General features: G+C 53.0%; 42 non-coding genes across 42 annotated transcripts; 15 read left to right on the forward strand and 27 right to left on the reverse strand.

The window, feature by feature from the left end:
* Window positions 1–180: 180 nt before the first annotated feature.
* Window positions 181–252, reverse strand: Trnad-guc. The gene has a single exon. It is a non-coding gene; the product is annotated as a tRNA-Asp (tRNA).
* Window positions 253–359: 107 nt separating this feature from the next.
* On the reverse strand, window positions 360–431 carry Trnad-guc. Its single transcript has one exon. It is a non-coding gene; the product is annotated as a tRNA-Asp (tRNA).
* Window positions 432–539: 108 nt separating this feature from the next.
* On the reverse strand, window positions 540–633 carry Trnai-uau. Its single transcript is given in 2 exon segments — window positions 540–575; window positions 595–633. It is a non-coding gene; the product is annotated as a tRNA-Ile (tRNA).
* Window positions 634–1,011: 378 nt separating this feature from the next.
* On the forward strand, window positions 1,012–1,084 carry Trnar-acg. The gene has a single exon. It is a non-coding gene; the product is annotated as a tRNA-Arg (tRNA).
* A 604-nt stretch (window positions 1,085–1,688) lies between these two features.
* On the reverse strand, window positions 1,689–1,760 carry Trnad-guc. The gene has a single exon. It is a non-coding gene; the product is annotated as a tRNA-Asp (tRNA).
* A 107-nt stretch (window positions 1,761–1,867) lies between these two features.
* Trnad-guc lies at window positions 1,868–1,939 on the reverse strand. The gene has a single exon. It is a non-coding gene; the product is annotated as a tRNA-Asp (tRNA).
* Window positions 1,940–2,046: 107 nt separating this feature from the next.
* Window positions 2,047–2,139, reverse strand: Trnai-uau. The gene is given in 2 exon segments: window positions 2,047–2,083; window positions 2,102–2,139. It is a non-coding gene; the product is annotated as a tRNA-Ile (tRNA).
* Window positions 2,140–2,515: 376 nt separating this feature from the next.
* Window positions 2,516–2,589, forward strand: Trnar-acg. The gene has a single exon. It is a non-coding gene; the product is annotated as a tRNA-Arg (tRNA).
* Window positions 2,590–2,878: 289 nt separating this feature from the next.
* On the forward strand, window positions 2,879–2,950 carry Trnam-cau. Its single transcript has one exon. It is a non-coding gene; the product is annotated as a tRNA-Met (tRNA).
* Window positions 2,951–3,195: 245 nt separating this feature from the next.
* On the reverse strand, window positions 3,196–3,267 carry Trnad-guc. Its single transcript has one exon. It is a non-coding gene; the product is annotated as a tRNA-Asp (tRNA).
* Window positions 3,268–3,374: 107 nt separating this feature from the next.
* Trnad-guc lies at window positions 3,375–3,446 on the reverse strand. The gene has a single exon. It is a non-coding gene; the product is annotated as a tRNA-Asp (tRNA).
* Window positions 3,447–3,553: 107 nt separating this feature from the next.
* Trnai-uau lies at window positions 3,554–3,645 on the reverse strand. Its single transcript is given in 2 exon segments — window positions 3,554–3,589; window positions 3,608–3,645. It is a non-coding gene; the product is annotated as a tRNA-Ile (tRNA).
* Window positions 3,646–4,023: 378 nt separating this feature from the next.
* Trnar-acg lies at window positions 4,024–4,096 on the forward strand. Its single transcript has one exon. It is a non-coding gene; the product is annotated as a tRNA-Arg (tRNA).
* A 287-nt stretch (window positions 4,097–4,383) lies between these two features.
* Trnam-cau lies at window positions 4,384–4,455 on the forward strand. Its single transcript has one exon. It is a non-coding gene; the product is annotated as a tRNA-Met (tRNA).
* A 245-nt stretch (window positions 4,456–4,700) lies between these two features.
* On the reverse strand, window positions 4,701–4,772 carry Trnad-guc. The gene has a single exon. It is a non-coding gene; the product is annotated as a tRNA-Asp (tRNA).
* Window positions 4,773–4,879: 107 nt separating this feature from the next.
* Trnad-guc lies at window positions 4,880–4,951 on the reverse strand. Its single transcript has one exon. It is a non-coding gene; the product is annotated as a tRNA-Asp (tRNA).
* Window positions 4,952–5,058: 107 nt separating this feature from the next.
* On the reverse strand, window positions 5,059–5,150 carry Trnai-uau. The gene is given in 2 exon segments: window positions 5,059–5,094; window positions 5,113–5,150. It is a non-coding gene; the product is annotated as a tRNA-Ile (tRNA).
* Window positions 5,151–5,528: 378 nt separating this feature from the next.
* Trnar-acg lies at window positions 5,529–5,601 on the forward strand. The gene has a single exon. It is a non-coding gene; the product is annotated as a tRNA-Arg (tRNA).
* A 287-nt stretch (window positions 5,602–5,888) lies between these two features.
* On the forward strand, window positions 5,889–5,960 carry Trnam-cau. Its single transcript has one exon. It is a non-coding gene; the product is annotated as a tRNA-Met (tRNA).
* Window positions 5,961–6,205: 245 nt separating this feature from the next.
* Trnad-guc lies at window positions 6,206–6,277 on the reverse strand. The gene has a single exon. It is a non-coding gene; the product is annotated as a tRNA-Asp (tRNA).
* Window positions 6,278–6,384: 107 nt separating this feature from the next.
* Window positions 6,385–6,456, reverse strand: Trnad-guc. The gene has a single exon. It is a non-coding gene; the product is annotated as a tRNA-Asp (tRNA).
* Window positions 6,457–6,563: 107 nt separating this feature from the next.
* Window positions 6,564–6,655, reverse strand: Trnai-uau. The gene is given in 2 exon segments: window positions 6,564–6,599; window positions 6,618–6,655. It is a non-coding gene; the product is annotated as a tRNA-Ile (tRNA).
* Window positions 6,656–7,033: 378 nt separating this feature from the next.
* On the forward strand, window positions 7,034–7,106 carry Trnar-acg. Its single transcript has one exon. It is a non-coding gene; the product is annotated as a tRNA-Arg (tRNA).
* A 287-nt stretch (window positions 7,107–7,393) lies between these two features.
* Window positions 7,394–7,465, forward strand: Trnam-cau. Its single transcript has one exon. It is a non-coding gene; the product is annotated as a tRNA-Met (tRNA).
* Window positions 7,466–7,710: 245 nt separating this feature from the next.
* Window positions 7,711–7,782, reverse strand: Trnad-guc. Its single transcript has one exon. It is a non-coding gene; the product is annotated as a tRNA-Asp (tRNA).
* Window positions 7,783–7,889: 107 nt separating this feature from the next.
* Window positions 7,890–7,961, reverse strand: Trnad-guc. The gene has a single exon. It is a non-coding gene; the product is annotated as a tRNA-Asp (tRNA).
* A 107-nt stretch (window positions 7,962–8,068) lies between these two features.
* Window positions 8,069–8,160, reverse strand: Trnai-uau. Its single transcript is given in 2 exon segments — window positions 8,069–8,104; window positions 8,123–8,160. It is a non-coding gene; the product is annotated as a tRNA-Ile (tRNA).
* Window positions 8,161–8,538: 378 nt separating this feature from the next.
* Trnar-acg lies at window positions 8,539–8,611 on the forward strand. The gene has a single exon. It is a non-coding gene; the product is annotated as a tRNA-Arg (tRNA).
* Window positions 8,612–8,898: 287 nt separating this feature from the next.
* Trnam-cau lies at window positions 8,899–8,970 on the forward strand. Its single transcript has one exon. It is a non-coding gene; the product is annotated as a tRNA-Met (tRNA).
* A 245-nt stretch (window positions 8,971–9,215) lies between these two features.
* On the reverse strand, window positions 9,216–9,287 carry Trnad-guc. The gene has a single exon. It is a non-coding gene; the product is annotated as a tRNA-Asp (tRNA).
* Window positions 9,288–9,394: 107 nt separating this feature from the next.
* Trnad-guc lies at window positions 9,395–9,466 on the reverse strand. Its single transcript has one exon. It is a non-coding gene; the product is annotated as a tRNA-Asp (tRNA).
* A 107-nt stretch (window positions 9,467–9,573) lies between these two features.
* On the reverse strand, window positions 9,574–9,665 carry Trnai-uau. The gene is given in 2 exon segments: window positions 9,574–9,609; window positions 9,628–9,665. It is a non-coding gene; the product is annotated as a tRNA-Ile (tRNA).
* A 378-nt stretch (window positions 9,666–10,043) lies between these two features.
* Window positions 10,044–10,116, forward strand: Trnar-acg. Its single transcript has one exon. It is a non-coding gene; the product is annotated as a tRNA-Arg (tRNA).
* A 287-nt stretch (window positions 10,117–10,403) lies between these two features.
* Window positions 10,404–10,475, forward strand: Trnam-cau. Its single transcript has one exon. It is a non-coding gene; the product is annotated as a tRNA-Met (tRNA).
* A 245-nt stretch (window positions 10,476–10,720) lies between these two features.
* On the reverse strand, window positions 10,721–10,792 carry Trnad-guc. Its single transcript has one exon. It is a non-coding gene; the product is annotated as a tRNA-Asp (tRNA).
* Window positions 10,793–10,899: 107 nt separating this feature from the next.
* Window positions 10,900–10,971, reverse strand: Trnad-guc. Its single transcript has one exon. It is a non-coding gene; the product is annotated as a tRNA-Asp (tRNA).
* A 107-nt stretch (window positions 10,972–11,078) lies between these two features.
* Trnai-uau lies at window positions 11,079–11,170 on the reverse strand. The gene is given in 2 exon segments: window positions 11,079–11,114; window positions 11,133–11,170. It is a non-coding gene; the product is annotated as a tRNA-Ile (tRNA).
* Window positions 11,171–11,548: 378 nt separating this feature from the next.
* Trnar-acg lies at window positions 11,549–11,621 on the forward strand. The gene has a single exon. It is a non-coding gene; the product is annotated as a tRNA-Arg (tRNA).
* Window positions 11,622–11,908: 287 nt separating this feature from the next.
* Trnam-cau lies at window positions 11,909–11,980 on the forward strand. The gene has a single exon. It is a non-coding gene; the product is annotated as a tRNA-Met (tRNA).
* A 245-nt stretch (window positions 11,981–12,225) lies between these two features.
* On the reverse strand, window positions 12,226–12,297 carry Trnad-guc. Its single transcript has one exon. It is a non-coding gene; the product is annotated as a tRNA-Asp (tRNA).
* Window positions 12,298–12,404: 107 nt separating this feature from the next.
* Window positions 12,405–12,476, reverse strand: Trnad-guc. Its single transcript has one exon. It is a non-coding gene; the product is annotated as a tRNA-Asp (tRNA).
* Window positions 12,477–12,583: 107 nt separating this feature from the next.
* On the reverse strand, window positions 12,584–12,675 carry Trnai-uau. The gene is given in 2 exon segments: window positions 12,584–12,619; window positions 12,638–12,675. It is a non-coding gene; the product is annotated as a tRNA-Ile (tRNA).
* Between the last annotated feature and the right edge of the window lie 24 nt (window positions 12,676–12,699).

The following is a 12,699-nucleotide window of genomic DNA, read 5'->3' on the forward strand; positions in this document are numbered from 1 at the left end:
TGATACAGCGTTAAACAGCATTCCCCGCAATTCTGAAATGTGAAGAATGCGAGAACCACTTCCTAAGTTGTAGCATTTTTTAAGATTTTGCGCCAACTACACTCCACGATCGCAAAGTTAATGCTCTTACGACCCACATACGCGCAACACTCGAACAGGGTTGTGAGATAAAAATCGCATCTCCCCGGCGGGGAATCGAACCCCGGTCTCCCGCGTGACAGGCGGGGATACTAACCACTATACTACCGAGGATGCGCTGTAGACAGGTGCCTGTGTGCGAGAGATATGGTGCTAGTAGCCGCAAACGACCTACACTAAGTTCAGCGAGTGATAGAGCAGCAATTAAAAATCGGATGTGCCTCCCCGGCGGGGAATCGAACCCCGGTCTCCCGCGTGACAGGCGGGGATACTAACCACTATACTACCGAGGAAGACGCAGCTAGCGTCTCGAATGCACAATTATGTTACTCAAATAGCTGATACATCTCAAACCTAGCCTCCTGTTGCTGTCAGAGACAGCTGCTAAGAAATAAAAGTAATGCCCCAGGTGAGGCTCGAACTCACAACCCCGGCATTGCTCCACGGCTACTGCCTTATAAGTACCGTGGCGCTAACCAATTGCGCCACTGGGGCTACAACAGAGTGCTTTCAGTTAGCGGTATTCACTTTGCTGCAAACCAGTGGTGGCCACAGAAACATACGATCGCCACCTGATGCCATACTGCGACTTTGGCACCTGACTACCAATGCTTCGTGCTATTCTTGTTTCATATGCTACGCTTACATGCACATCAACCGGCTCTCGTCGTCGAGAAAACGTGGGAAAACGCGCGCCTTGCCTTCTGCTACCTGTCGAACAGCGAGAGCAGATGCGTGGCAAGCTCTAAGCTCTGCAGGCGCACTGCGGCCACGCAGCTGCACGAAAGGTACCTTCCTTGGGAGCTTGCTCAGCCATGGAGAACACGTTTCTTAGCGAATTGCACTTGTCTCGTAGAAAGAAATGCTGCCACTGGCCCTGTGGCGCAACGGATAACGCGTCTGACTACGGATCAGAAGATTCCAGGTTCGAATCCTGGCAGGGTCGGCGTTTTGTTAGTTGCCGACGCGTAGCTGGGCAGTGGATTTCGTATGTCGCCGCACCGTGGAGTGCTTTGTTGCTCCTGTGCATCTCGCAGCTGCATGTCGAGTCGATCGTGGTAAATATCGCTGCCTGCAAGCGTCAGCGTAGCGTCAGTCGAGCAAAGTCGAGACAAGTCAAGCTGAGAGCTGTAGGAGATGATACGCAATTAAATACAGGCGTGTGGAAAGCGACGCAGACAACACTTTCCAAGTGTCCCACGTCACGTGGCGAAGAGCCGGCGCTACCCCAGGCAGCAGAGTGGCGCAGTGGGAAGCGTGCTGGGCCCATAACCCAGAGGTCCGTGGATCGAAACCACGCTCTGCTAAAATTATTTCTTTTGCGGACTGTGCCGAGCTCGATTATTACGCCCACAGGCGTCGGCTGGGGTGCTTTGATACAGCGTTAACAGCATTCCCCGCAATTCTGAAATGTGAAGAATGCGAGAACCACTTCCTAAGTTGTGCATTTTTTAAGATTTGCGCCAACTACACTCCACGATCGCAAAGTTAATGCTCTACGACCCACATACGCGCAACACTCGAACAGGGTTGTGAGATAAAAATCGCATCTCCCCGGCGGGGAATCGAACCCCGGTCTCCCGCGTGACAGGCGGGGATACTAACCACTATACTACCGAGGATGCGCTGTAGACAGGTGCCTGTGTGCGAGAGATATGGTGCTAGTAGCCGCAAACGACCTACACTAAGTTCAGCGAGTGATAGAGCAGCAATTAAAAATCGGATGTGCCTCCCCGGCGGGGAATCGAACCCCGGTCTCCCGCGTGACAGGCGGGGATACTAACCACTATACTACCGAGGAAGACGCAGCTAGCGTCTCGAATGCACAATTATGTTTACTCAAATAGCTGATACATCTCAACCTAGCCTCCTGTTGCTGTCAGAGACAGCTGCTAAGAAATAAAAGTATGCCCCAGGTGAGGCTTCGAACTCACAACCCCGGCATTGCTCACGGCTACTGCCTTATAAGTACCGTGCGCTAACCAATTGCGCCACTGGGGCTACAACAGAGTGCTTTCAGTTAGCGGTATTCACTTTGCTGCAAACCAGTGGTGGCCACAGAAACATACGATCGCCACCTGATGCCATACTGCGACTTTGGCACCCTGACTACCAATGCTTCGTGCTATTCTTGTTTCATATGCTACGCTTACATGCACATCAACCGGCTCTCGTCGTCGAGAAAACGTGGGAAAACGCGCGCCTTGCTTCTGCTACCTGTCGAACAGCGAGAGCAGATGCGTGGCAAGCTCTAAGCTCTGCAGGCGCACTGCGGCCACGCAGCTGCACGAAAGGTACCTTCCTTGGGAGCTTGCTCAGCATGGAGAACACGTTCTTAGCGAATTGCACTTGTCTCGTAGAAAGAAATGCTGCCACTGGCCCTGTGGCGCAACGGAATAACGCGTCTGACTACGGATCAGAAGATTCCAGGTTCGAATCCTGGCAGGGTCGGCGGTGTGTTAGTGGCCGACGCGTAGCTGGGCAGTGGATTTCGTATGTCGCCGCACCGTGGAGTGCTTTGTGTTGCTCCTGTGCATCTCGCAGCTGCATGTCGAGTCGATCGTGGTAAATATCGCTGCCTGCAAGCGTCAGCGTAGCGTCAGTCGAGCAAAGTCGAGACAAGTCAAGCTGAGAGCTGTAGGAGATGATACGCAATTAAATACAGGCGTGTGAAAGCGACGCAGACAACACTTTCCAAGTGTCCCACGTCACGTGGCGAAGAGCCGGCGCTACCCCAGGCAGCAGAGTGGCGCAGTGGAAGCGTGCTGGGCCCATAACCCAGAGGTCCGTGGATCGAAACCACGCTCTGCTAAAATTATTTCTTTTGCGGACTGTGCCGAGCTCGATTATTACGCCCACAGCGTCGGCTGGGGTGCTTTGATACAGCGTTAACAGCATTCCCCGCAATTCTGAAATGTGAAGAATGCGAGAACCACTTCCTAAGTTGTAGCATTTTTTAAGATTTTGCGCCAACTACACTCCACGATCGCAAAGTTAATGCTCTTACGACCCACATACGCGCAACACTCGAACAGGGTTGTGAGATAAAAATCGCATCTCCCCGGCGGGGAATCGAACCCCGGTCTCCCGCGTGACAGGCGGGGATACTAACCACTATACTACCGAGGATGCGCTGTAGACAGGTGCCTGTGTGCGAGAGATATGGTGCTAGTAGCCGCAAACGACCTACACTAAGTTCAGCGAGTGATAGAGCAGCAATTAAAAATCGGATGTGCCTCCCCGGCGGGGAATCGAACCCCGGTCTCCCGCGTGACAGGCGGGGATACTAACCACTATACTACCGAGGAAGACGCAGCTAGCGTCTCGAATGCACAATTATGTTACTCAAATAGCTGATACATCTCAAACCTAGCCTCCTGTTGCTGTCAGAGACAGCTGCTAAGAAATAAAAGTATGCCCCAGGTGAGGCTCGAACTCACAACCCCGGCATTGCTCACGGCTACTGCCTTATAAGTACCGTGCGCTAACCAATTGCGCCACTGGGGCTACAACAGAGTGCTTTCAGTTAGCGGTATTCACTTTGCTGCAAACCAGTGGTGGCCACAGAAACATACGATCGCCACCTGATGCCATACTGCGACTTTGGCACCTGACTACCAATGCTTCGTGCTATTCTTGTTTCATATGCTACGCTTACATGCACATCAACCGGCTCTCGTCGTCGAGAAAACGTGGGAAAACGCGCGCCTTGCCTTCTGCTACCTGTCGAACAGCGAGAGCAGATGCGTGGCAAGCTCTAAGCTCTGCAGGCGCACTGCGGCCACGCAGCTGCACGAAAGGTACCTTCCTTGGGAGCTTGCTCAGCCATGGAGAACACGTTTCTTAGCGAATTGCACTTGTCTCGTAGAAAGAAATGCTGCCACTGGCCCTGTGGCGCAACGGATAACGCGTCTGACTACGGATCAGAAGATTCCAGGTTCGAATCCTGGCAGGGTCGGCGTTTTGTTAGTTGCCGACGCGTAGCTGGGCAGTGGATTTCGTATGTCGCCGCACCGTGGAGTGCTTTGTTGCTCCTGTGCATCTCGCAGCTGCATGTCGAGTCGATCGTGGTAAATATCGCTGCCTGCAAGCGTCAGCGTAGCGTCAGTCGAGCAAAGTCGAGACAAGTCAAGCTGAGAGCTGTAGGAGATGATACGCAATTAAATACAGGCGTGTGAAAGCGACGCAGACAACACTTTCCAAGTGTCCCACGTCACGTGGCGAAGAGCCGGCGCTACCCCAGGCAGCAGAGTGGCGCAGTGGAAGCGTGCTGGGCCCATAACCCAGAGGTCCGTGGATCGAAACCACGCTCTGCTAAAATTATTTCTTTTGCGGACTGTGCCGAGCTCGATTATTACGCCCACAGCGTCGGCTGGGGTGCTTTGATACAGCGTTAACAGCATTCCCCGCAATTCTGAAATGTGAAGAATGCGAGAACCACTTCCTAAGTTGTAGCATTTTTTAAGATTTTGCGCCAACTACACTCCACGATCGCAAAGTTAATGCTCTTACGACCCACATACGCGCAACACTCGAACAGGGTTGTGAGATAAAAATCGCATCTCCCCGGCGGGGAATCGAACCCCGGTCTCCCGCGTGACAGGCGGGGATACTAACCACTATACTACCGAGGATGCGCTGTAGACAGGTGCCTGTGTGCGAGAGATATGGTGCTAGTAGCCGCAAACGACCTACACTAAGTTCAGCGAGTGATAGAGCAGCAATTAAAAATCGGATGTGCCTCCCCGGCGGGGAATCGAACCCCGGTCTCCCGCGTGACAGGCGGGGATACTAACCACTATACTACCGAGGAAGACGCAGCTAGCGTCTCGAATGCACAATTATGTTACTCAAATAGCTGATACATCTCAAACCTAGCCTCCTGTTGCTGTCAGAGACAGCTGCTAAGAAATAAAAGTATGCCCCAGGTGAGGCTCGAACTCACAACCCCGGCATTGCTCACGGCTACTGCCTTATAAGTACCGTGCGCTAACCAATTGCGCCACTGGGGCTACAACAGAGTGCTTTCAGTTAGCGGTATTCACTTTGCTGCAAACCAGTGGTGGCCACAGAAACATACGATCGCCACCTGATGCCATACTGCGACTTTGGCACCTGACTACCAATGCTTCGTGCTATTCTTGTTTCATATGCTACGCTTACATGCACATCAACCGGCTCTCGTCGTCGAGAAAACGTGGGAAAACGCGCGCCTTGCCTTCTGCTACCTGTCGAACAGCGAGAGCAGATGCGTGGCAAGCTCTAAGCTCTGCAGGCGCACTGCGGCCACGCAGCTGCACGAAAGGTACCTTCCTTGGGAGCTTGCTCAGCCATGGAGAACACGTTTCTTAGCGAATTGCACTTGTCTCGTAGAAAGAAATGCTGCCACTGGCCCTGTGGCGCAACGGATAACGCGTCTGACTACGGATCAGAAGATTCCAGGTTCGAATCCTGGCAGGGTCGGCGTTTTGTTAGTTGCCGACGCGTAGCTGGGCAGTGGATTTCGTATGTCGCCGCACCGTGGAGTGCTTTGTTGCTCCTGTGCATCTCGCAGCTGCATGTCGAGTCGATCGTGGTAAATATCGCTGCCTGCAAGCGTCAGCGTAGCGTCAGTCGAGCAAAGTCGAGACAAGTCAAGCTGAGAGCTGTAGGAGATGATACGCAATTAAATACAGGCGTGTGAAAGCGACGCAGACAACACTTTCCAAGTGTCCCACGTCACGTGGCGAAGAGCCGGCGCTACCCCAGGCAGCAGAGTGGCGCAGTGGAAGCGTGCTGGGCCCATAACCCAGAGGTCCGTGGATCGAAACCACGCTCTGCTAAAATTATTTCTTTTGCGGACTGTGCCGAGCTCGATTATTACGCCCACAGCGTCGGCTGGGGTGCTTTGATACAGCGTTAACAGCATTCCCCGCAATTCTGAAATGTGAAGAATGCGAGAACCACTTCCTAAGTTGTAGCATTTTTTAAGATTTTGCGCCAACTACACTCCACGATCGCAAAGTTAATGCTCTTACGACCCACATACGCGCAACACTCGAACAGGGTTGTGAGATAAAAATCGCATCTCCCCGGCGGGGAATCGAACCCCGGTCTCCCGCGTGACAGGCGGGGATACTAACCACTATACTACCGAGGATGCGCTGTAGACAGGTGCCTGTGTGCGAGAGATATGGTGCTAGTAGCCGCAAACGACCTACACTAAGTTCAGCGAGTGATAGAGCAGCAATTAAAAATCGGATGTGCCTCCCCGGCGGGGAATCGAACCCCGGTCTCCCGCGTGACAGGCGGGGATACTAACCACTATACTACCGAGGAAGACGCAGCTAGCGTCTCGAATGCACAATTATGTTACTCAAATAGCTGATACATCTCAAACCTAGCCTCCTGTTGCTGTCAGAGACAGCTGCTAAGAAATAAAAGTATGCCCCAGGTGAGGCTCGAACTCACAACCCCGGCATTGCTCACGGCTACTGCCTTATAAGTACCGTGCGCTAACCAATTGCGCCACTGGGGCTACAACAGAGTGCTTTCAGTTAGCGGTATTCACTTTGCTGCAAACCAGTGGTGGCCACAGAAACATACGATCGCCACCTGATGCCATACTGCGACTTTGGCACCTGACTACCAATGCTTCGTGCTATTCTTGTTTCATATGCTACGCTTACATGCACATCAACCGGCTCTCGTCGTCGAGAAAACGTGGGAAAACGCGCGCCTTGCCTTCTGCTACCTGTCGAACAGCGAGAGCAGATGCGTGGCAAGCTCTAAGCTCTGCAGGCGCACTGCGGCCACGCAGCTGCACGAAAGGTACCTTCCTTGGGAGCTTGCTCAGCCATGGAGAACACGTTTCTTAGCGAATTGCACTTGTCTCGTAGAAAGAAATGCTGCCACTGGCCCTGTGGCGCAACGGATAACGCGTCTGACTACGGATCAGAAGATTCCAGGTTCGAATCCTGGCAGGGTCGGCGTTTTGTTAGTTGCCGACGCGTAGCTGGGCAGTGGATTTCGTATGTCGCCGCACCGTGGAGTGCTTTGTTGCTCCTGTGCATCTCGCAGCTGCATGTCGAGTCGATCGTGGTAAATATCGCTGCCTGCAAGCGTCAGCGTAGCGTCAGTCGAGCAAAGTCGAGACAAGTCAAGCTGAGAGCTGTAGGAGATGATACGCAATTAAATACAGGCGTGTGAAAGCGACGCAGACAACACTTTCCAAGTGTCCCACGTCACGTGGCGAAGAGCCGGCGCTACCCCAGGCAGCAGAGTGGCGCAGTGGAAGCGTGCTGGGCCCATAACCCAGAGGTCCGTGGATCGAAACCACGCTCTGCTAAAATTATTTCTTTTGCGGACTGTGCCGAGCTCGATTATTACGCCCACAGCGTCGGCTGGGGTGCTTTGATACAGCGTTAACAGCATTCCCCGCAATTCTGAAATGTGAAGAATGCGAGAACCACTTCCTAAGTTGTAGCATTTTTTAAGATTTTGCGCCAACTACACTCCACGATCGCAAAGTTAATGCTCTTACGACCCACATACGCGCAACACTCGAACAGGGTTGTGAGATAAAAATCGCATCTCCCCGGCGGGGAATCGAACCCCGGTCTCCCGCGTGACAGGCGGGGATACTAACCACTATACTACCGAGGATGCGCTGTAGACAGGTGCCTGTGTGCGAGAGATATGGTGCTAGTAGCCGCAAACGACCTACACTAAGTTCAGCGAGTGATAGAGCAGCAATTAAAAATCGGATGTGCCTCCCCGGCGGGGAATCGAACCCCGGTCTCCCGCGTGACAGGCGGGGATACTAACCACTATACTACCGAGGAAGACGCAGCTAGCGTCTCGAATGCACAATTATGTTACTCAAATAGCTGATACATCTCAAACCTAGCCTCCTGTTGCTGTCAGAGACAGCTGCTAAGAAATAAAAGTATGCCCCAGGTGAGGCTCGAACTCACAACCCCGGCATTGCTCACGGCTACTGCCTTATAAGTACCGTGCGCTAACCAATTGCGCCACTGGGGCTACAACAGAGTGCTTTCAGTTAGCGGTATTCACTTTGCTGCAAACCAGTGGTGGCCACAGAAACATACGATCGCCACCTGATGCCATACTGCGACTTTGGCACCTGACTACCAATGCTTCGTGCTATTCTTGTTTCATATGCTACGCTTACATGCACATCAACCGGCTCTCGTCGTCGAGAAAACGTGGGAAAACGCGCGCCTTGCCTTCTGCTACCTGTCGAACAGCGAGAGCAGATGCGTGGCAAGCTCTAAGCTCTGCAGGCGCACTGCGGCCACGCAGCTGCACGAAAGGTACCTTCCTTGGGAGCTTGCTCAGCCATGGAGAACACGTTTCTTAGCGAATTGCACTTGTCTCGTAGAAAGAAATGCTGCCACTGGCCCTGTGGCGCAACGGATAACGCGTCTGACTACGGATCAGAAGATTCCAGGTTCGAATCCTGGCAGGGTCGGCGTTTTGTTAGTTGCCGACGCGTAGCTGGGCAGTGGATTTCGTATGTCGCCGCACCGTGGAGTGCTTTGTTGCTCCTGTGCATCTCGCAGCTGCATGTCGAGTCGATCGTGGTAAATATCGCTGCCTGCAAGCGTCAGCGTAGCGTCAGTCGAGCAAAGTCGAGACAAGTCAAGCTGAGAGCTGTAGGAGATGATACGCAATTAAATACAGGCGTGTGAAAGCGACGCAGACAACACTTTCCAAGTGTCCCACGTCACGTGGCGAAGAGCCGGCGCTACCCCAGGCAGCAGAGTGGCGCAGTGGAAGCGTGCTGGGCCCATAACCCAGAGGTCCGTGGATCGAAACCACGCTCTGCTAAAATTATTTCTTTTGCGGACTGTGCCGAGCTCGATTATTACGCCCACAGCGTCGGCTGGGGTGCTTTGATACAGCGTTAACAGCATTCCCCGCAATTCTGAAATGTGAAGAATGCGAGAACCACTTCCTAAGTTGTAGCATTTTTTAAGATTTTGCGCCAACTACACTCCACGATCGCAAAGTTAATGCTCTTACGACCCACATACGCGCAACACTCGAACAGGGTTGTGAGATAAAAATCGCATCTCCCCGGCGGGGAATCGAACCCCGGTCTCCCGCGTGACAGGCGGGGATACTAACCACTATACTACCGAGGATGCGCTGTAGACAGGTGCCTGTGTGCGAGAGATATGGTGCTAGTAGCCGCAAACGACCTACACTAAGTTCAGCGAGTGATAGAGCAGCAATTAAAAATCGGATGTGCCTCCCCGGCGGGGAATCGAACCCCGGTCTCCCGCGTGACAGGCGGGGATACTAACCACTATACTACCGAGGAAGACGCAGCTAGCGTCTCGAATGCACAATTATGTTACTCAAATAGCTGATACATCTCAAACCTAGCCTCCTGTTGCTGTCAGAGACAGCTGCTAAGAAATAAAAGTATGCCCCAGGTGAGGCTCGAACTCACAACCCCGGCATTGCTCACGGCTACTGCCTTATAAGTACCGTGCGCTAACCAATTGCGCCACTGGGGCTACAACAGAGTGCTTTCAGTTAGCGGTATTCACTTTGCTGCAAACCAGTGGTGGCCACAGAAACATACGATCGCCACCTGATGCCATACTGCGACTTTGGCACCTGACTACCAATGCTTCGTGCTATTCTTGTTTCATATGCTACGCTTACATGCACATCAACCGGCTCTCGTCGTCGAGAAAACGTGGGAAAACGCGCGCCTTGCCTTCTGCTACCTGTCGAACAGCGAGAGCAGATGCGTGGCAAGCTCTAAGCTCTGCAGGCGCACTGCGGCCACGCAGCTGCACGAAAGGTACCTTCCTTGGGAGCTTGCTCAGCCATGGAGAACACGTTTCTTAGCGAATTGCACTTGTCTCGTAGAAAGAAATGCTGCCACTGGCCCTGTGGCGCAACGGATAACGCGTCTGACTACGGATCAGAAGATTCCAGGTTCGAATCCTGGCAGGGTCGGCGTTTTGTTAGTTGCCGACGCGTAGCTGGGCAGTGGATTTCGTATGTCGCCGCACCGTGGAGTGCTTTGTTGCTCCTGTGCATCTCGCAGCTGCATGTCGAGTCGATCGTGGTAAATATCGCTGCCTGCAAGCGTCAGCGTAGCGTCAGTCGAGCAAAGTCGAGACAAGTCAAGCTGAGAGCTGTAGGAGATGATACGCAATTAAATACAGGCGTGTGAAAGCGACGCAGACAACACTTTCCAAGTGTCCCACGTCACGTGGCGAAGAGCCGGCGCTACCCCAGGCAGCAGAGTGGCGCAGTGGAAGCGTGCTGGGCCCATAACCCAGAGGTCCGTGGATCGAAACCACGCTCTGCTAAAATTATTTCTTTTGCGGACTGTGCCGAGCTCGATTATTACGCCCACAGCGTCGGCTGGGGTGCTTTGATACAGCGTTAACAGCATTCCCCGCAATTCTGAAATGTGAAGAATGCGAGAACCACTTCCTAAGTTGTAGCATTTTTTAAGATTTTGCGCCAACTACACTCCACGATCGCAAAGTTAATGCTCTTACGACCCACATACGCGCAACACTCGAACAGGGTTGTGAGATAAAAATCGCATCTCCCCGGCGGGGAATCGAACCCCGGTCTCCCGCGTGACAGGCGGGGATACTAACCACTATACTACCGAGGATGCGCTGTAGACAGGTGCCTGTGTGCGAGAGATATGGTGCTAGTAGCCGCAAACGACCTACACTAAGTTCAGCGAGTGATAGAGCAGCAATTAAAAATCGGATGTGCCTCCCCGGCGGGGAATCGAACCCCGGTCTCCCGCGTGACAGGCGGGGATACTAACCACTATACTACCGAGGAAGACGCAGCTAGCGTCTCGAATGCACAATTATGTTACTCAAATAGCTGATACATCTCAAACCTAGCCTCCTGTTGCTGTCAGAGACAGCTGCTAAGAAATAAAAGTATGCCCCAGGTGAGGCTCGAACTCACAACCCCGGCATTGCTCACGGCTACTGCCTTATAAGTACCGTGCGCTAACCAATTGCGCCACTGGGGCTACAACAGAGTGCTTTCAGTTAGCGGTATTCACTTTGCTGCAAACCAGTGGTGGCCACAGAAACATACGATCGCCACCTGATGCCATACTGCGACTTTGGCACCTGACTACCAATGCTTCGTGCTATTCTTGTTTCATATGCTACGCTTACATGCACATCAACCGGCTCTCGTCGTCGAGAAAACGTGGGAAAACGCGCGCCTTGCCTTCTGCTACCTGTCGAACAGCGAGAGCAGATGCGTGGCAAGCTCTAAGCTCTGCAGGCGCACTGCGGCCACGCAGCTGCACGAAAGGTACCTTCCTTGGGAGCTTGCTCAGCCATGGAGAACACGTTTCTTAGCGAATTGCACTTGTCTCGTAGAAAGAAATGCTGCCACTGGCCCTGTGGCGCAACGGATAACGCGTCTGACTACGGATCAGAAGATTCCAGGTTCGAATCCTGGCAGGGTCGGCGTTTTGTTAGTTGCCGACGCGTAGCTGGGCAGTGGATTTCGTATGTCGCCGCACCGTGGAGTGCTTTGTTGCTCCTGTGCATCTCGCAGCTGCATGTCGAGTCGATCGTGGTAAATATCGCTGCCTGCAAGCGTCAGCGTAGCGTCAGTCGAGCAAAGTCGAGACAAGTCAAGCTGAGAGCTGTAGGAGATGATACGCAATTAAATACAGGCGTGTGAAAGCGACGCAGACAACACTTTCCAAGTGTCCCACGTCACGTGGCGAAGAGCCGGCGCTACCCCAGGCAGCAGAGTGGCGCAGTGGAAGCGTGCTGGGCCCATAACCCAGAGGTCCGTGGATCGAAACCACGCTCTGCTAAAATTATTTCTTTTGCGGACTGTGCCGAGCTCGATTATTACGCCCACAGCGTCGGCTGGGGTGCTTTGATACAGCGTTAACAGCATTCCCCGCAATTCTGAAATGTGAAGAATGCGAGAACCACTTCCTAAGTTGTAGCATTTTTTAAGATTTTGCGCCAACTACACTCCACGATCGCAAAGTTAATGCTCTTACGACCCACATACGCGCAACACTCGAACAGGGTTGTGAGATAAAAATCGCATCTCCCCGGCGGGGAATCGAACCCCGGTCTCCCGCGTGACAGGCGGGGATACTAACCACTATACTACCGAGGATGCGCTGTAGACAGGTGCCTGTGTGCGAGAGATATGGTGCTAGTAGCCGCAAACGACCTACACTAAGTTCAGCGAGTGATAGAGCAGCAATTAAAAATCGGATGTGCCTCCCCGGCGGGGAATCGAACCCCGGTCTCCCGCGTGACAGGCGGGGATACTAACCACTATACTACCGAGGAAGACGCAGCTAGCGTCTCGAATGCACAATTATGTTACTCAAATAGCTGATACATCTCAAACCTAGCCTCCTGTTGCTGTCAGAGACAGCTGCTAAGAAATAAAAGTATGCCCCAGGTGAGGCTCGAACTCACAACCCCGGCATTGCTCACGGCTACTGCCTTATAAGTACCGTGCGCTAACCAATTGCGCCACTGGGGCTACAACAGAGTGCTTTCAGTTAGC

This window comes from Schistocerca americana, unplaced genomic scaffold (genome assembly GCF_021461395.2).
Source record: "Schistocerca americana isolate TAMUIC-IGC-003095 unplaced genomic scaffold, iqSchAmer2.1 HiC_scaffold_1484, whole genome shotgun sequence".
Taxonomy (NCBI): Eukaryota; Metazoa; Arthropoda; class Insecta; order Orthoptera; family Acrididae; genus Schistocerca; species Schistocerca americana.